This window comes from Oncorhynchus gorbuscha, linkage group LG18, assembly GCF_021184085.1.
Source record: "Oncorhynchus gorbuscha isolate QuinsamMale2020 ecotype Even-year linkage group LG18, OgorEven_v1.0, whole genome shotgun sequence".
NCBI lineage: Eukaryota > Metazoa > Chordata > Actinopteri > Salmoniformes > Salmonidae > Oncorhynchus > Oncorhynchus gorbuscha.
In genome coordinates this window covers 62,790,997-62,812,720 of record NC_060190.1, presented here as the reverse complement: position 1 = coordinate 62,812,720, position 21,724 = coordinate 62,790,997, and the positions used below count along the sequence as shown (strand labels likewise).

General features: G+C 41.6%; 1 pseudogene; it reads left to right on the top strand.

The window, feature by feature from the left end:
• Positions 1 to 5,180: 5,180 nt before the first annotated feature.
• LOC124004189 overlaps positions 5,181 to 21,724 on the top strand; it is a 65,896-nt pseudogene continuing 49,352 nt past the window's right edge.

Below are 21,724 nucleotides of genomic sequence, written 5' to 3'. Positions count from 1 at the left end.
TGACTTTGTTGCTGTGGTAACTCGTGACGACCTGGTTTAACAGATCTACCACCTCTTGGACTTGCTTTCAATGAGAACGACAGATCTATCTCAAATGTCCATGTGAATTTGGTTGGGTCGTTGAGGATGAATAACACTTCAAATGTTCACACGTCACTGTGTTTCATGGAACAGTGCAGCTCCAAGGGAATACTGAGCCTCCATGGGCGTGATTGGTCTACAAAATACCTTTGCAAAGTAGTTTGGACCGTATGGCACACTATTAATATCAAATCAAATCAAATTTTATTTGTCACATACACATGGTTAGCAGATGTTAATGCGAGTGTAGCGAAATGCTTGTGCTTCTAGTTCCGACAATGCAGTGATAACCAACAAGTAATCTAACTAACAATTCCAAAACTACTGTCTTATACACAGTGTAAGGGGATAAGGAACATGTACATAAGGATATATGAATGAGTGATGGTACAGAGCAGCATACAGTAGATGGTATCGAGTACAGTATATACATATGAGATGAGTGTGTAGACAAAGTAAACAAAGTGGCATAGTTAAAGTGGCTAGTGATACATGTGTTACATAAGGATGCAGTCGATGATGTAGAGTACAGTATATACATATGCATATGAGATTAATAATGTAGGGTAAGTAACATTATATAAGGTAGCATTGTTTAAAGTGGCTAGTGATATATTTACATCATTTCCCATCAATTCCCATTATTAAAATGGCTGGAGTTGGGTCAGTGTCAATGACAGTGTGTTGGCAGCAGCCACTCAGTGTTAGTGGTGGCTGTTTAACAGTCTGATGGCCTTGAGATAGAAGCTGTTTTTCAGTCTCTCGGTCCCAGCTTTGATGCACCTGTACTGACCTCGCCTTCTGGATGATAGCGGGGTGAACAGGCAGTGGTTCGGGTGGTTGATGTCCTTGATGATCTTTATGGCCTTCCTGTAACAACGGGTGGTGTAGGTGTCCTGGAGGGCAGGTAGTTTGCCCCCGGTGATGCGTTCAAACCCAGATTTAGCTGCACCCTCTCAATTGCTACGCTGGTGGCAACTGTTGGATAATCCCTGCAGTCTCCCAGGCATCACAAAAACCACTAACAAACAATATATTCTATGACTACATAAAAATATATTCAAACTCCAAATGTTCCCTTTCATTGAGGAAACTGCAAATATTCATATTTTTCCAACAATAAAAAAAGCATCAAAACTGCATTCCCGTGGAGCTGTTCAGCTCAGTGGTTCGTACACAAGTTTGTCATGATTATTTCTAATTTAGCAGAAATACAAACCGAATGTCGGGTTGATAATGCTTCCCTGTTAATATGTTGTATCAGATTACCTTCTACATCGGGGCAAAATTGTCGATCAACAGGTAAAGTACTTTGAAATGAAGTGTGTTAGACATTCTGACTTGTAATGGTGTTGTGACAGAATTCTCCCCCCACCCTTCGCGGGAACGCCCAGGCACTCAATACTTCATTGCTGCGACTTGATTGCTAGTTGAGATTTCAGATCACAATAGGCTGCGTCTAAATTGATTTTTTGATGTGGGTTTGATCGCGGGGGAGGCAGTAGTAATGTCTGCAGTTTTCTGTTTGGCTATTTGTCTAAATAAGTCTATTTGCCGAAATTCGTCACCTCTCCATTGTCTTACTCGACTAGTAGTTGTTCTGAAATGTTTATTGCTTGCCTACATTTTACTCCCTCTAATTTAACACATTAGTTATTAATTTTGATGGCCTATCCTCATGTGTGCCACAGAAAGTATATTGGGACTGCAAGGCCTGACACGTCAGAATCATTTTCAGCTAATGTTAACCAGTAATGTGCCACAGAAAGCACAATTGGAGTATAAAACAACATTTTTAGAAACATTTTAATGTTTAATTAAATAACCTTCCATATCCATATACATTTTTTTAATATCTACAATTATATTAAATTAGAAATTGAACATGCCACTGTTTTGAGGAGAGTGACTGCTATTTCCTCTCTCATGATGTTAACATCTTTGTCTGTATTTGAAAAGACAATCGATTCCTCCTTCAGAACACATTTAGCAAACTGGGGGAAAAAAATTGATGTGCATTTCAGTTTTCCCAAACAAAATTGTTACACTTAAGATTCTAATTCACAAGTATAATATAATTTGACAGTTCTGTTTTTCCTTTTAGTCCGTATACTTTCAGTAGTTTAATTGTACAGTACTTATACTCATACTTACTTTCAAGGCAAAGACCCCACAAGAACATATTTTTGGCATGGATGACGAAGGGTACCACACACCCATCTGGAGATATTTACACCCCTTCTCTCTCAGGAATGATCTGAACATATATGTTAATAAAAGTACAGCATTTTGAAACACTTTGATTACAATATAGAGATTAATAACAGAGGGGGATCTGAGAATGCAGGGATTCCAGCAGGGTGTGAATTGAAGTAGTCAAATCTGGAGCTGAGAAGGGCTTGAATGTAAATGACGTGATCATCTCGGATTATCTAATATCTGAGAATGGGCAGGCATTCCCTCGGATGAAGAGCATCTCCGTCTTGCTGATTATGTGCTGTCATCCAGGTGGAAATGTCACCTGCATATCTGATGTAGGAAAAGAGATACGTTGAATGTCCTGTGAATATGTATATGTACTATACGTGTGTGTATATATATATATATATATAATTTTTTATTTTAATTTCTATTATTATCATTATTGTCTTTTAAGGTTGATGGGGAGGGTGGAAGTGCTGAGGGTGTCCTATTGTGTCAAGTCTGCTCCTGCTCCTCCCCTCCCATGTACGAGGTCGCCAGAGTACTAACCACCGGTTCTGGCACTCATCATTACGCACACGTGTGAACTATGATTCACACCTGCACTCCATTATCGTCATAATTTTCTCCCCTTTATATGTCACTCTCCCATGTTCACTCACCAGTTGGTATTGTTATTGTGTATCGGTGTACTTTCTTATGTAAGTGGTGTTTTGTTGGTTTATTAAAATGTTTCACATGCTTCCAACTCACCGCCCCATCATTACATATTGAGGGCGACAGGACCTTTTGGGGGAGAGGATTCTTTGAGGCACATTCAGTCATAGTTTTGTTTATAATATTATACATTCTATTTTTCTTCTATTATAACTTTACTATGATTATGGATATGCACACATGTAGACTAATGGAGGGGGGGGGGGGATTTTTTGGCATGGAAGAAAATGGCCTTGCTAAAATCCTCTAACCAACCCCCCCCCCTAATTTTCTTAATTTTGTGGCTTGTCAAATACTTTCTGTGGCACACACTACTGACCAACATGAGCTACCAAAATTATTCAGAAGTGTGCCAGGCCTTGCAGTCTCAATAATTTTGTGGCTAGAGTCAAATACTTTCTATATAACAAACTTCACGTAGGCAACCGAAATTAATAATGAATGTATGTGTGTTATAATAAACATAGAGGGAGTAAAATGTAGGCAAGCAATACACATTTCAGAACAACTACTAGTCGAATAAGACATGAGAGAGATGACGGATTTTGGCAGAGATTTATTTATAGACTTGAAACACATAGCCAAACCGAAAACTTCAGATGTTGCTAGTGCCTCCCCCGCTATCAAACCGACATAAAAATAAAATGGAACGTAGCGGAACATGATCAGAAATCTCAATTTGCAAGCAAGTCGCAGCAATGAAGAATTGAGTGCGTGCGCGTTCAAGCAAGTCGCATCAACGAAGATTTGAGTGCGTGCGCGTTCACAATAAGGGCGGGCGGATTCTGGCAGAGCTGAGCTTTTCCGCACAATACCGGAATGCTGAGACGAGTGTAGTATTTCACTCTCGGATTCTGATATAGGCTGAATTTCTTATGAGGCTCATTTAAAAAATAACACGAAATTACCGCAAGTGACTGAATTGTTAATACATGTAACCCCCTACATAGCTATTGTTTGAGTAACGTTAACAGGTTTTTATTTTATCTGGACAGAAATTCAGTTGGCTAATTTAGCTAGCATCAGTTTTAATAAACATAACGTTATGCTAGGCATCTAGCTTACTCAGTCGCAAATATACTTGTAATCTTACCTCTACATAATTTAAATCAGTCTTTGGCCATTCATTTGAAATGTATTTGAAATATTTAGCAGGGTGCTACTGTAACAGTTCTTTGTAACGTTAGGTAATTTAACCTACGGTAATTGTAGGCAACTGAGGGGCTCATTGGCACGTGGAACGTAAACATCACATCACACTCTGCTACAAAACCGACCACACGGTGGAGTTGTTTGCCATTTTTCAAACGTGGTCTTGTGGATTCATAGGCCTGGAGCACAGGTTTTGTTCCAGCCCAGTAGTGACTGTTAAAGAGGACCCGGCAGCCTATTTAGGAGGCTCAGGTGAATTAATATGTCAGGTGCAAAAATAGGTATGATAGTGCAGGTGATGACTGGAGCCAAAGATTATTTACAAAATATACAGATGGTGATACTTGACAAAGTTGATTATAAAATAATAAACTTAGCTACTTAGCCAAAATAACTAGAGTAAAAAAAGGCATAACAAAAAACAGGTGAATTGGGCTGCCTGTGTAAAAACAGCCAGTGTCAATAGAATAAAAAAGAGCTAGTAACTTGTATGTTACTTTGACAAGCAGCTGTCAGATTCCAAGACCTAGACTGAGTAGCACCAGCATCCAAACAGACCTGCCTTAACCTGGCATAAACTATTCACACCTTTTAAACAGGTCAATTATTCATTAGCAATAGCAAAAATTCACATTTCACATAATAATTAATACTTAACACACTACACAATAGGCTATAACACAAACATGAACATTTCCAATAAACAATGACAACACCCACAAAGAGGGAGAACCAGATACAGAGAGGTGCGCAAACTGTGGCTAAAGCCGTGAACATTTTAAAATAAATGATAAGGATAACCAGACCCTGGCGTGTGTTGCTGGTACAAAAGTATTGAAGCTCTGTGAGTCCCCAATTCCAGGATATAATAAGAAATAAGTGGCCACAGGACAAGAGTAGTATGATGTCAAGCAGTGCTAAACATTGTGAAATGTGTATAATATCTTGTGTGCTAATTTAATTCCCCTGCTGTTTCTACAGCTCTCAGACTTCTGTAGATCCATATACCTGCAGGTGTTCTGCTCATTATGATGACTCCAGCGTTTGAGTTAAACCAGGACCCAGCTTTCCTTATCCTAAACCTCCATGTGCCCTACAGTAGAACATCAGAGTTCGATCTCTACATCTATGGAGATGATTTCAAATTCTACACCGAGCCTTACCTTCTCAGGTGAGTGACTGACCATCAGTTAAAGTTATGTGCTGCCAGTATTGAAGTCACTTACTTCAAGGATTTTTAAAAAAAGTATTAGGTCCACTGTATATAGTAAGTAAATGCACCATGATATGCTGTGAGTGTGTCAAAATGCTGATAGGCTACGTTCATGTTTAGTTCTAATATCAGATTTCTAACATTTTAATCTCTTATCAAGACTGACCTTACCTGGAAACAATAGTGGGGGGGGTTGTTTCTAAAATATATTTGTTTTTGTTCATGGAATTCTGGAAATTTTCGCAAAAGCCATAAAATAAAAAATAAAAATCACAAGCCATGAATTTTTTTTTTTTGAATTACGGGAACTTAGCTTTAAAACTGCTAAACGTTATCTTAGGGGATTCTTGAAAGTCGGGACAGTCCTTGTCCGCTAGAGAAATTTGATTTTTAAAGTAGTATTTATTATTTATTTTTTGCATTATTTGAGCTTAAAATGTACATTTAGGGGAATTTTATGAGGGAACGTTTGTTTTTGGAATTTTCTTAATATTTTCTGTTGTTCATTTCCATGTCGGCTCTATACCTGGAAATGCCCTTGTCCGGAGCAAAGGATCCCAATTTCAAACTCGCCAAAAAAATCATATTAACTGAAAAAGTACATTGTAGTTTCTTGCAATAGCCCTCTATGAATTTAAATAATATTTCTCTCAACTTTGATTCCTAAAAGATGTGTCCTGAGTTTTGGTTTAATCCGTCAGATTAGCAGTTTAATAGCTAATCTCATGCATTTCTACAAATTTTACCATGCGGCTGAGAGAAAATGTTGCTGTTTTAGAGCTCAGGGATTCTTGAAAGATGGAACAATTCTTAATTTTTTACTATTTAATACATTGTAGAATAATAGTGAAAACATCAAAACTATGAAATAGCACTTATGTAATCTTGATGTAACCAACAAAGTGTTAAACAAATCCAAATATATTTTACATTTGAGATTCTTCAAAGTAGCCAACCTTTGCCTTGATGACAGCTTTGCACACTCTTGGCATTCTCTCAACCAGCTTCATGGACTGCATTTCAATTAACAGGTGTGCCTTGTTAATTTCTGGCATAGTTTGAGCCAATTATTTGTGTTGTGACAAGGTGGGGTTGGTACACAGAAGATAGCCCTATTTGGTTAAAGACTATTTGGTAAAAGACCAAGTCCATATTATGGCAAAGACAGCTCAAATAAGCAAAGACAAACGACAGTCCATCATTACTTTAAGACACGAAAGTCAGTGAATCCGGAAAATTTAAAGAACTTTGAAAGTTTCTTCAAATGCAGTCGCAAAAACCATTGAGCGCTATGATGAAACTGGCTCTCATGAGAACCCCCACAGGAAAGGGAAGGAAAATCCAGAGTTACCTCTGCTGCAGAGGATAAGTTCATTAGAGTTACCAGTGTTCCCAAATAAATGCTTCACATTTATCAAATTTAATACCTTTATTTAACTAGGCAAGTCAGTTAAGAGCAGATTCTTATTTTCAATGACACCCTAGGGACAGTGGGTTAACTGCCTTGTTCAGGGGCGGAATGACATATTTTTACCTTGTCCGCTCGGGGATTCGATCTTGCAACCTTTCGGTTACAAGTCCAACGCTCTAACTAGGCTACCTGCCGCCCCAAGTAACAGACACATCTCAACATCAACTGTTCAGAGGAGACTACGTAAATCAGGCCTTCATGGTTGAATTGCTGTAAAGAAACCACTACTAAAGGACACCAATAAGAAGAAGAGACTTGCTTGGGCAAAGAAACATGAGCAATGGACATTAGACCTGTGGAAATCTGTCCTTTGGTCGGATGAGTCCAAATTTGAGATTTTTGATTTTTGGTTCCAACAGCCATTGTCTTTGTGACACGCAGAGTAGGTGAACGGATGATCTCTGCATGTGTGGTTCCCACTGTGAAGCATGAAGAAGGAGATGTGATGGTGTGGGGATGCTTTGCTGGAGACAATGCCTTTGATTTATTTAGAATTCAAGGCACACTTGAATTCAAAATAAACAGCATTCTGCAATGATACGCCATCCCATCTGTTTTGCGCTTAGTGGGACTGTCATTTGTTTTTCAACAGGACAATGACCCAACACACCTCCAGGCTATGTAAGGGCTATTTTACCAAGAAGGAGAGTGATGGAGTGTTGCATCAGATGACTTAGCCTCCATAATCCCCCAACCAACTGAGATGGTTTCGGATGAGTTGGACCGCAGAGTGAAGGAAAAGCAGCCAACAAGTGCTCAGCATATGTGCGAACTCCTTCCAGACTGTTGGAAAAGCATTCCAGGTCACTACCTCATGAAGCTGGTTGAGAGAATGTGAATTGTGCAAAGCTGTCACCAAGGCAAAGGGTGGCTACTTTGAAGAATATAAAATATATTTTGATTTGTTTAACACTTTTGGTTACTACATGATTTCACATGTGTTATTACATAGTTTTGATGTCTTCAGTATTATTCTACAATGTAGAAAATAGTTCAAATAAAAAATCAAACTTGAATGGCTGAGTTTCTGTACAGCACTTTGGAATATCAGCTGATGTACGAAGGGCTATATAAATACATTTGATTTGATTTTGATTTGATTTGAATGAGTAGGTGTGTCCAAACTTGACGGGTACTTTATGTACATACACAGTGCCTTCAGAAACTATTCAGACCCCTTGACTTTTTCTAAAATGAATAAACTGTTTTTTCCCCCTCAATCTACATACCCTTTAATATCAAAGCAAAAAAAATGTTTTGGTGCAAATGTACAAAATAAAAAAATGGACATAACACATTTACGTAGACCCTTTACTCAGTACTTTGTTGAAGCACCTTTGGCAGCGATTACTGCCTCAAATCTACTTGGGTATGACGCTACAAGCTTGGCACACCTGTATTCGGGGAGTTCGTCCAATTCTTCTCTGCAGATCCTCTCAAGCTTTATCAGAATGGACGGGGGGAGTCGCTGCACAGCTATTTTCAGGTCTCTCCAGAGACTTCGATTGGGTTCAAGTCCGGGCTCTGGCTGGACCATTCAAGGACATTCAGAGACTTGTTCCTTAGACACTCCTGCGCTGCCTTGGCTGTGTGCTTAGGTTCGTTGTCCTGTTGGAAGGTGAACCTTCGCCCCAGTCTAAGGTCCTGAGTGCTCTGGAGCAGGTTTTCATCAAGGATCTCTCTGTACTTTGCGCCATTCATCTTTGCCTCGATCCTGACTAGTCTCCTAGTCCCTGCCAATGAAAAACATCCCCACAGCATGATGCTGCCACCACCATGCTTCACCGTAGGGATGGTGCCCGGTTTCCTCCAGATGTGATGCTTGACATTCAGTTCAAAGAGTTCAATATTGGTTTCTGAGAGTCCTTTAGGTACCTTTTGGCAAACTCCAAGTGGGCTGTCATGTGCCTTTTACTGAGGAGTGGCTCCCGTCTGGCCATTCTACCATAAAGGCTTGATTTGTGGAGTGCTGCAGAGATGGTTGTCCCTCTGGAATTTTCTCCTATCACCAAAGTGGAACTCTCGAGCTCTGTCAGAGTGACCATTGGGTTCTTGGTCACCTCCCTGACCAAGGCCCTTCTCATCTGATTGCTCAGTTTGGCCGGGCTGCCAGCTCAAGGAAGAGTTTTGGTGGTTCCAAGTGTCTTCCATTTAAGAATGATGGAGGCCACTGTGTTCTTGGGGACCTTCAATGCTGCAGAAATGTTTTAGTACCCTTCCCCAGATCTGTGCCGTGACACAATCCTGTGTCAGAGCTCTACAGACAATTCCATCAAACTTCTTTGCTTGGTTTTTGCTCTGACATGCACTGTCAACTGTGGGACCTTATATAGACAGGTGTGTGCTTTTCCAAATAATGTCAAATCAATTTAATTTACCACAAGGTGGACTCCAATCAGGTTGTAGAAACATCTCACGGATAATCAATGGAAACAGGATGCACCTGAGCTCAAGTCTCATAGCAAAGGGTCTGAATACTTATGTATATAAGGAGATCTGTTTAGGGGAAAAACTAACAATCATCCAAAAGCAATGGGACCATATCTCGGTCAGTGCATTTGACCTAGTAATCAGATCTGCTTTACTGGTGATTAGGAGGATGTTCTCTTTTCTCACTAGACTCCACAGTGTGCGGTTAGTACTACAGCTAGTCAGAGATACTCTAGCAGGACCCGGAGTCATGGGGCTGATAGCAGTCAGTGGGATTGATCTCTGGTGCTCTTTAAGTATTACTAAAGTCAGTCAGTCACGCAGGCTTAATCGCTGGCTGTACTATTAGATGTGAAGGGCAATTTGAGCTGTCAGTGATATAATAATGAATGCCTACTTAGTGAGACTTGGCCTTTTTTTATTTTTTTATGTATTTATTTTATATAACCAGCTCATGAGGCTACTTTGATTCAAAGTATTTGTTACTAGTGTAAGTGGCAAAGCAATTTTATCAGTTAGGAATGGAACACTTCTGTCTCTCTTTAATTAGTTTCATTTCCAATGATCTCTTTAATTATGTTGGGTTGGTGGAGCATTAGCCTTTTGTACACTTACACCTCATTGGCCCTCGATCAGCGATGCGCTGTTTGACAAACTGTCTAAATAAGCCACTAACTGCTGCTAATAAACCTTCTGTAATGGGTATCCCCGTTTTCACTCGCAATTAGAAATCATTAAGATGCTTCTTTAGGGGCACACAGCCATGGCAATTAGCCAACTAGCATAAAGCATTTTTAAGATAAATACTCTGTGTTGAAAGTTTTATGAGTTCTTTAAAATGTTAAAACTGATCTTCTTGGCTAGACGTGAAGGAATGGTCACATATTTTATAGATTGTGTAGTCTCTCTTTTTTTAATTGCTCTTTTTAGAGAACTAACCCCCTACTTTAGACTCAATAGGTGTCTGTTCTGCAGAGATTCAATCATGCATTTATCATTAACATTTATTGTACATGTAAGGAGCCATATCTAATTGATTAACAAAAATTATCTGACGCTTCAGGACAGTTTAGAGGAAGACAATTCTATCCCATTTGCTTCCACATTGTCTACATCTATACACCTTGAACAGCTAAACAATCTATTGGTGCCACTTGTTTCAACTGCTCCCTGATGTTCTCTCTGTGATATGTCTCAGGTCTTCTTACCCTGTGCGTCCCCAAGGAGACTGCAGGGGAGCACTTTGAAGGGCTCCAGATGCTGACCAGTCTCCTGGGTCCCAACGGCTCCCGCTCACCCAAGCTTCTGTTGGAAGACCTGGGTATCTTGAAGAGTATCCTGCCTCCAGTTTTTCATAAGGTATCTATCTGAATTTCTTCTATCGGATAGGATTAAATGCATAGAAATAGATTGAATAGAATGGACTAATCATTGACTTGAATGGGGACCCCTGTTTTATTCATTCTAATTCTATGTATTTAATCTTATGCAATAGGCAAAATCCAGATAGATAACTTTCTAAAAACTGTGCCCTGGTTGATGATACTGTTAGATTAGATTAATTTAGCAGTATGTGGTTGGAAGCCTTATTGTTGTTTGAATGAAGCCCAATGAAACTGCTTGAGTAAGGACTGAGAACAGAAAACCCCACTGGATTTAGTCATTAGTGATTTTAGTAATACCATTTGGCTGAATGGTTTGGTTTCTCCCGAAGACATTGATGCTTTACATTACAGATGTGTGAAGTGGGAGTCTGAAAGGTGAGGAAGAGGATGTTGAAGATGGGTTTGACTGGCAGGTTGAGCAGCAGGTGGACATGGAGACCTTGAAGGAGCAACTGAATAAACTGCAGAAGTATGGCTTTGGGAATCAGAGGTCCGGAGTGTTCACTGGACTGCAGGTAAGGTCATTGGCTTGTATGAATAATGTATATGTAACAAAATAGCTGTAAAAATAGCTGTAAAAAACAACAATGTGAAACAAAGTTACTTTTGTCCTCTGAAGAGGTGGATGGGCCAATAACTATTATATATTTTTTTAAATAATACTTTTTTAAATTATTGAAGACAATGACTAGAAATTAGTAGTGGAATGGTTTCTTTTGGAATCACTGCTAGCAGGTTTAGAATGTGATTGTTATAGTTCACATAAGAAAGGCCAGGAGTTCTTCCTGATCATATAAGCAGGAAAACATTACATCAAGTACAGCATATGAAAATCTGATGGAGGATTGTCCAATCAGGAGGAGTTGAGGGATGTCCAAAACCCAGATAGGGCCACAGCATCAGAGAGGAGACGGGAAAGGCTAGACGCCGAGACGTCCATATTCTGCCATGACCATTACCAACCTGTAAGTTATCCAAAGAATAGTACCCCATAATTTAGTAATTCTATGACATTTAAATACTGCACGGATTATATACGTTTTATTACATTATAATCTGTCATGACACCGACCTGTTTGTCTCTGTAGTGCTGACCTGTTTGAAGACGAAATGATCCAGGGTCAGCTGAAGTTCTGCCCATGGTGGTCTGGTCTAAGCCCAGACTCCATCCTGCAGAGAAAGGCAGGTGAGCTCATCCTTTCTCTCTCCTCAAAAAGCACTACATGTAAAGGGATAGTCCATCCCCAAATCAGATGCTAACACTTTACATGAATTTGATCTTATATCTGTGGTATGCTGTAATTAATGTAGTAACCTATAGTTGCAGCTCAGCTCAGACAAAGTAAGATTCCCACCAGCAGGTGGTGTAAAAATACAGACAACAAAGAAGGAACTTGACTTGATAAAGTATGTTAATGTATACGTAATTAGTACTAAACGTTGTATATTCAGTTTTCCTAATTGTTTTTCCGGGTACTGTCAGTTGTGAGGTTGTGGTTTCGCAGTAGATGATAACATTTCACTGGATTGATGATGAGGTTGACATTAAGACTACAGAGTTGGTTCTTTAAATGTAATTTGGAGATGTTTCCCTGTTGTATTGGTTCATTTGGTTGCCTTTGTTTATAGAATGTATTCTGTCTAGAATAGATCCTCGTTTCAGTACTCAACTGTTAGACCTTTCCTTAAAATGTATATTTCAACACAATTGCCCTTTTCTTCCCAGCCACCCCCCTATCCAGACTCGTATCTATTGCCAGGGAACGAGAGTTGTGACATAGGTCGAGTGGGAATCTGGCAAATAGTATATAGTATATATATATATATAATATAATTGCCATTTCCTCACTCCCCCACAAATCCTCTTTCTCTTTATTCTTTCTCTGTCAGTCCATGACATATGAAATCGATGAGTCATTTAAAAGGTGTGATCCAGGGCTGGCTGGCTGGCTAGGCCCCCAGGTTTGTTTGTTTTCTCTTCTTTCTCAGATGAGAGCGATAAGGGTGTGTGGAGCCTCACTGCTCCACTGTGAGACAATTCAGTTGTGCCATCCAGCTCTACTAACAGCCTACTAATTCCTCTGCTCCCACCGCCTCAACAAACACATGGCCAGTAGCCCCAGCTTATGTTAGTGCAGGATGTCGTACGGTACACTCGGGAAAGGGTTTCGATAAAAACAGATAGCATTATGACAGTAGGGTGCGTTGGGTTGAGAATGCCAGGATCCGTGTCTGCCTAGCTCTGGAGAGATCACATAATGACCAACAGCCATCAGTCAATGCTACGCAGCACTGATACACAGCCCATTAGCGGCAGGCAAGCAGGAGGAATCCAGCCCTCTAAAGAACATTACATTTCCCTGCAGCTCTGTGGACTCCCTCTTCTCATTCTGCATTCTGAGATAGAGCACTCAGCCTTCCCCTGCCTGTCGAGTAGAGTGTTGGTCAGCAAATGTTGCTGTTTGCAGTAAAATCTTGATAGCATGCTTATGATTTTAAATGTTTCTCCAACCTATCCTGATTCTGCCTCCTCAACCCTCCTCTCCTCCCTCTCTGCATCCTTTGACTCTCTATGTCCCCTATCCTCCAGGCCGGCTCGGTCCTCCCCTCCCGCTCCGTGGCTCGATGACTCACTGCGAGCTCACAGAACAGGGCTCCGGGCAGCCGAGCGGAAATGGAGGAAAACTCGCCTCCCTGCGGACCTGGCATCCTTTCACTCCCTCCTCTCTACATGTTCCTCCTCTGTCTCTGCTGCTAAAGCCACTTTCTACCACTCTAAATTCCAAGCATCTGCCTCTAACCCTAGGAAGCTCTTTGCCACCTTCTCCTCCCTCCTGAATCCCCCCCCTCCCTCTCTGCAGATGACTTCGTCAACCATTTTGAAAAGAAGGTCGACGACATCCGATCCTCGTTTGCTAAGTCAAACGACACCGCTGGTTCTGCTCACACTGCCCTACCCTGTGCTCTGACCTCTTTCTCCCCTCTCTCTCCAGATTAAATCTCGCGTCTTGTGACGGCCGGCCACCCAACAACCTGCCCGCTTGACCCTATCCCCTCCTCTCTTCTCCAGACCATTTCCGGAGACCTTCTCCCTTACCTCACCTCGCTCATCAACTCATCCCTGACCGCTGGCTACGTCCCTTCCGTCTTCAAGAGAGTGAGAGTTGCACCCCTTCTGAAAAAACCTACACTCGATCCCTCCGATGTCAACAATTACAGACCAGTATCCCTTCTTTCTTTTCTCTCCAAAACTCTTGAACGTGCCGTCCTTGGCCAGCTCTCCCGCTATCTCTCTCTGAATGACCTTCTTGATCCAAATCAGTCAGGTTTCAAGACTAGTCATTCAACTGAGACTGCTCTCCTCTGTATCACGGAGGCGCTCCGCACTGCTAAAGCTAACTCTCCTCTGCTCTCATCCTTCTAGATCTATCGGCTGCCTTCGATACTGTGAACCATCAGATCCTCCTCTCCACCCTCTCCGAGTTGGGCATCTCCGGCGCGGCCCACGCTTGGATTGCGTCCTACCTGACAGGTCGCTCCTACCAGGTGGCGTGGCGAGAATCTGTCTCCTCACCACGCGCTCTCACCACTGGTGTCCCCCAGGGCTCTGTTCTAGGCCCTCTCCTATTCTTGCTATACACCAAGTCACTTGGCTCTGTCATAACCTCACATGGTCTCTCCTATCATTGCTATGCAGACGACACACAATTAATCTTCTCCTTTCCCCCTTCTGATGACCGAATCGCATCTCTGCATGTCTGGCAGACATATCAGTGTGGATGACGGATCACCACCTCAAGCTGAACCTCGGCAAGACGGAGCTGCTCTTCCTCCCGGGGAAGGACTGCCCGTTCCATGATCTCGCCATCACGGTTGACAACTCCATTGTGTCCTCCTCCCAGAGCGCAAAGAACCTTGGCGTGATCCTGGACAACACCCTGTCATTCTCAACCAACATCAAGGCGGTGGCCCGTTCCTGTAGGTTCATGCTCTACAACATCCGCAGAGTACGACCCTGCCTCACACAGGAAGCAGTGCAGGTCCTAATCCAGGCACTTGTCATCTCCCGTCTGGATTACTGCAACTCGCTGTTGGCTGGGCTCCCTGCCTGTGCCATTAAACCCCTTCAACTCATCCAGAACGCCGCAGCCCGTCTGGTGTTCAACCTTCCCAAGTTCTCTCATGTCACCCCGCTCCTCCGTTCTCTCCACTAGCTTCCAGTTGAAGCTCGCATCCGCTACAAGACCATGGTGCTTGCCTACGGAGCTGTGAGGGGAACAGCACCTCAGTACCTCCAGGCTCTGATCAGGCCCTACACCCAAACAAGGGCACTGCGTTCATCCACCTCTGGCCTGCTCGCCTCCCTACCACTGAGGAAGTACAGCTCCCGCTCAGCCCAGTCAAAACTGTTCGCTGCTCTAGCCCCCCAATGGTGGAACAAACTCCCTCACGACGCCAGGACAGCGGAGTCAATCACCACCTTCCGGAGACACCTGAAACCCCACCTCTTTAAGGAATACCTAGGATAGGATAAGTAATCCCCCCCCCCCTTTAAGATTTAGATGCACTATTGTAAAGTGACTGTTCCACTCGATGTCATAAGGTGAATGCACCAATTTGTAAGTCGCTCTGGATAAGAGCGTCTGCTAAATGACTTAAATGTAAATGTGATTACATGTCATGTGGGAAGGCTATATTCTTATGCTTTCACATGTTGACCTTCTTCAGCTTTTTCTCCCTCCCTCACCTCCCCTAAGACAAAGATATACAGGTAACTGCCAAAATACAGGAAGCACCAACATAGTATCTTAATAGGGCGTTGGGCCACAACGAGCCAGAACAGCTTCGATGCACCTTGGCATAGATTCTACAAGTCTGGAACTCTATTGGAATGTGACACCAAAATAATTTTTTGCACATGACACTAAGCATGATGGGATGTTAATTGCTTAATTAACTCAGGAACCACACCTGTGTGGAAGCACCTGTTTTCATTATACTTTGAAGGCCTCATTTGAGTAATGAGACTGTTACCTGTATATGTCAGCTGACAGATGGGTGTAGACACTAGTGCTAATGAAGTTGAAACCCCCACCCTGGGCCTGTGTGCCCCCTCTCTCTCCCCTGTGTCGAGGCCAGAGCACTGACAGGCCACAGCTGTCCACTGTGTCCAAATGACCAAATGATTAATCGGAATGGCCAATTAATTAGGGCCGATATCAAGTTTTCATTTTTTATACCTTTATTTAACTAGGCAAGTCAGTTAAGAACACATTCTTATTTTCAATGAAGGCCTAGGAACGTTGGGTTAACTGCCTTGTTCAGGGGCAGAACAACAGATTTTTACCTTGTTAGCTCGGGGATTTGTTTTTGCAACCTTCCGATTACTAGTCCAACACTCTAACCACCTTACATTGCACTTCACGAGGAGCCTGCATGGCAGGCTGACTACCTGTTATGCGAGCGCAGCAAGAAGCCAAGTTAAATTGCTAGGTAGCATTAAACGTATCTTATAAAAAACAATCAATCTTAACAATCAATCAATCTTAACATAATCACTAGTTAACTACCAAAGGCTCGTATTTCTGTGAGTTATTATGTTATAATTAAGTCTATGATTTGATATTTGATAGAGCAGTCTGACTGAGCGATGGTAGGTTGCAGGCTCGTAAGCATTTATTCAAACAGCACTTTTGTGCATTGGCCAGCAGCTCTTCGCAATGCTTCAAGCATTGAGCTGTTTATGACTTCAAGCCTATCAACTCCCGAGATTAGGCTGGTGTAACCGATGTGAAATGGCTAGCTAGTTAGCGGGGTGCGCGCTAATAGTGTTTCAATCGGTGACGTCACTCGTTGTGAGACTTGGAGTAGTTGTTCCCCTTCCTCTGCAAGGGCCGCTGCTTTTGTGGACCGATGGGTAACGATGCTTCGAGGGTGGCTGTTGTCGATGTGTTCCTGGTTCGAGCCCAGGTAGGGGCGAGGAGAGGGACGGAAGCTATACTGTTACACTGGCAATACTAAAGTGCCTATAAGAACATCCAATAGTCAAAGGTATATGAAATACAAATGGTATAGAGAGAAATAGTCCTATAGTAACTACAACCTAAAACTTCTTACGTGGGAATATTGAAGACTCATGTTAAAAGGAACCACCAGCTTTCAAATGTTCTCATGTTCTGAGCAAGGAACTTAAACGTTAGCTTTTTTACATGGCATATATTGCACTTTTACTTATTTTTCCAACACTTTGTTTTTGCATTATTTAAACCAAATTGAACATGTTTCATTATTTATTTGAGGCTAAATTGATTTTATTGATGTATTATATTAAGATTTAAAAAAGTGCTCGTTCAGTATTGTTGTAATTGTCATTATTACAAATACATTTTTAAAAATTGTCTGATTAAATCGGTATCAGCTTTTTTTGGGGTTCTCCAATAATCGGTATTGGCGTTGAAAAATCATAATCGGTCAACCTCTAGTAGAGTTGTATATGAGGTCATTTCCAGCCTCCTGCAAAATTAGCAGAGGCATATTTACTCCATGTCGCTGACACCATCAGGACTTTGGGCTAGGACCATGCTATGGGGCAAACTGCTCAGAAGACTGGAGGAACTATGTCACAAATTCATCTCCTTTCATCTTACCCCACCCTCCCTCCCCCCTCACACTTGATTGGCTAGGATCAAAGTTGAGATTAGTGAGTGCCGTGGAGATTGGATACAATTGGATGGAAGATCTAATGGGACATATGATGTCTCTTGGATGGATGGAGCGCTGCGGCTGCATTATGTAGGCCTAGTTAGCTTGTGATTTGACATTTTAATGGTAGGCAGTAATCCCACATTAATCCTGTTTTAAATACGTAACTCTTTAGTTCAGTTACATGTGGGGAAAAAACAGGAGTTATAGCCACTGATGCCCTCTTAAGTCTTAGGCTAGATATCACTGAATGACGATGTGCATGTATACACATTTTATTGCATCTTGATAATAATATAATAATATATTATATGCCATTTAGCAGACGCTTTTATCCAAAGCGACTTACAGTCATGTGTGCATACATTCTACGTATGGGTGGTCCCGGGGATCGAACCCACTACCCTGGCGTTACAAGCGCCATGCTCTACCAACTGAGCTACAGAATGCTGGACTGTATTAATGCTGTTCTAATAAATAGACAAAGGAACCTGTTTGCCAGCAACCCTATCCTTTTCCCTGATCATTTAAATGGACCAGGTCAGTGTTTGTTTTCTACACTGAGGCAGACAGCTGGATGTGGGCCAGTGGGGCACTGAGTTTCTCCCCAGGGTCCTGGCTGATCTCCCGGGAAGTAGGGGAGGTGTGGTGGGGGGAGGTGTGTGTGCTCTGCTTGGCCAGGCTGGGATGCTGCAGCTGCACTGGCGAGGGACTCCGGTACCGTCTGCAGGGATCTAAGCCCTGACGTAATGCAGCAGGAATCCAGTTCCCAGCGGAGCCAAGAGCCCAGTGCAGCCAAGAGTATAATTTGAAACTGCTGCTGCGGTGTGTGGGTCTCTGCGTGCCTGTGCGCTAGCCCACACACCCAGCGCCCCTCTCACATCAGGGGCTCAGCATAGGGGCTGTCCCCCCTCCCCACATGCACCCTACTCAACAGGCAAATGGAAGGATTGCTTTCAGCTGTTCCATAAGCTGCAGAGAAAGTGCTGACTTGAATCTGTTCTTGCAGATTTTCAGCTTGGTTTTCAGCACTGAAAGTTGCAGATAAAACTTTACCAATATAATTTGGGTCGAAGGGTATCTTGATCAGTTACTGAGGAAGAAACTCATTAGGGACTTGATTCTTTCCAAATGAATTGACAACATAGTAGTGTTCTCCTCCCACACTACAGGACATGGGCTTCCAAATGAATGCATTTGTAAAACAGGTCATGATGATTAGGCCTGTGTAAAACCCAGTGAGTGTACGTGAGGACTGCTGTTTTGCAGCAGTGTCCTCCACTGATGATGAGAAAGAGCAACTGAGGAAGTTCACCAACTATTTCTACTTCCTGGACAAGAAGGCCTGTGTCCAGGTGTGGCTCAGCCTGTTGGACATCATCCTAGCATACTGCTACGAAGTGCGCACTACAGAGGTAGAGCACAATGTGAGTCAACGACCGACAAGAGATCGTCACATTGCAGTTGGACTTGAGTGGCAAATCTCTACATCCTCCACCATGTCAAAGTTTTAACATGGGCTTACACCATTATTCTGTAGGGATCTTGAGAGCTCAATGTTGTCTTAATGTCATTAACCCCTACTACAGTCCTTTGCGGCACAGATGGAGGTAGATGTAAAGGTCTACTATGAGAGATTGTCTAGTTAGGAAAACAGAAAGGAAATTCTGCACACTGCTGCTCAAGCTCCAAGGTGATATTTATTTATAATAACTGTTGTGTATTTGGCATCATTAAAGTGAAGACTGTTATTTTATAAAATCAATTCTCTGTAATTATTATTAAGTGATTAAACTAATCATGTAAATGTAATTAACTAGGAAGTCAGGGCACCATGGAAAATCTTCAGATTACAAAGTTATAATTTTCCTAATATAACTTTTCAGATATTTTAATATCTGATCAATTAGTCTTCAAAGTAATGAATTATTATTTACCTCACGTTAGTCTCATTCCAAACGTCTGGTTGGTTATCTGCACAAACCCAGCCTTCACTATGAATCATCCATGCATCAATTGTCTTAATAATTTATTTAATAACTAAATAATCACAGAAATGCATAAACAAACAAACAAAGTAGATATGGTTACAAGGAAATAATAGGGGATGTGCCCTAGTGGGCTAAACCGATATGACACTTGGTAGACAAAGGGACTGAGAAGGGCGCGAAAGACAAAAGACACTACACGGTTGATAATTATAATAATTTAAATGCTAATCCTTTGCACATGAACACTCACTCATTCAGGAATAATTGCAATCAATATATATATTTACGCTCAGTGTGTCGTCATGATCTCTTTTGGAATCGTCTGTCTTTCTGTTGGACTGAACTTCTCTCTCTCTCCCATGAAGTCTTTCGTTGTTAGAATGGATACTTCAGAGTCCTATTCAGAGATGTTCTTATAGAATAGTTGTTTCGGCGGTTGTCGGTCTTGGCATTCAGTCCACATAAATTCTAGCTGCAGACTAGTAATTAGTACCGAAGATTTGCTCTTATTCTGTCTGTATCGATAGTCTCAGAGTTGAACCATTTCCACCAATGTAGCCAATGTTCCACGTGGTTTGGTTAGGAATTCAACAACCCGAGGAATGCATGGTCTCTACTCAAACCTTGGCCCTCTCAGTAATCGAGGTATGCTTGGACTGCAGTGGGCTTCTCCAGGTGGGGTTTATTTTCAGAACAGCAAAAAAGGGCTGCCCCATGGAGAGTGCCAATGACTTAGTTAAATTTGAAAGGGAATTGGATTCTCTTTTCATTAAACAGTTTAAAATCACATTACATAATTTCACAAATAGTTTAATCTTTACATATTCATTTTATACAATTATTAGATGCAAATCTCATAACGGAGACTCTTGTATAAACAGAGTTATGGTAATGTGGCTGTATTGTCTATCATGAGGTCACAAACATTAGACAAAATGGACCGGTAATAGCTGGATTCTCCACCGACCGTTTACACATTCTCCAACACATGGATATTGTTCAGTTCTCAAGTTCTGTGAGGTAGAAAAAGTTCCTTAGTTCTACTGTGAACCCTCTCTCTATACTGCATGAGGGAAGGAGTCTCCTCCAGGAATTTACGACCTGAGATAACAGAACCTGGGTGTAAGAGGGAGAGCGGGGGAAGGCACTCGCTATACCCAAAGAGGGCCACGTCATGACATAATGTTTCGTCCCTTAGGTCTTCATCAGGCATCCATATCACAGGTGGGGGTAGAAGGTCCTATATAAAGCGGCAGGAAGAAACAGGAGGTAAAAAAATGTATAACATAGGTTCACAATATTAACATTCAACGTATCAAAATATATGATGGCGGCTACTTTGAAGAATCTAAAATATATTTAGATTTGTTTAGTGCTTTTTTGGTTACAACATGATTCCATATTTGTTATTTCATAGTTTTGATGTCTTCACTATTATTATACGATGTAGAAAATAGTAAAAAAATTTAAGAAGGAAAAACCCTTGAATGAGTAGGTGTGTCCAAACTTTTGACTGGTACTGTACATAATTCGGTTAGACCTAGAGCTGTAATTCTTAGTACTGCTATGAACACATACTTTAGACAGCTACCTGTGAAGTCATCTATGAATGTTCTATTAACATCTGGGGTGTTATGGCTACTCCATAGAGATTCTGGAACAAAGTATACTTTTCCAGAGATCGTGTTCATCTAACATAAAGTATCTATAATGGACACTGGAGACTGATTGTTTAAGAGTGTGTGAGAGTGTGTTCTTGGTATCATAGCGTCCTCGCATGTTGTAGACCCATGTTGTGTGTTTGACACATTGATTCTCTGAAGTCTGTGTCGATATTGACCTCTGATCTCTCAAGGTGTTGAATCACCGTGGACCATTGGAAAACTCAGTGGCACTCTGCTGGCTTGAGGTAAGTATTAGGGGGGCAGTCTGTAATTATCATTGATTATACCACAGCATTGTTTAATACTTGTTTCTGATTGGCTATAAGGGCATTCTATAATGGACATTAAAACCAGATAATGTGACAGTTGGAAAAGATATCGGTACACCTTGCAATAATATGCGCCTACACATGCAGACCCCGTACCTGCTACAAAGTTACAGAAAGCTAAACCAACAACTGCACAAACTGAAATTGGATACATTGTAAACGCAGGTCCAACAAGGAAAAACTTAGTTAACTAGCATTGATTTGTTTTTGCAGAGACATAATTGAACGAACGACTGGGTTGTGTCTCTAGCAACCGAAAGATAAGAAAGTATGCATTTGCTTATAAAAATGAAAATATCAACAAACAAAAAAGTATTTCTACCTGTAAATTTGTGATTTCATATGGTTTTCTTTGGCAACTGTGGTATAAGTGGGATAAACGCCTCT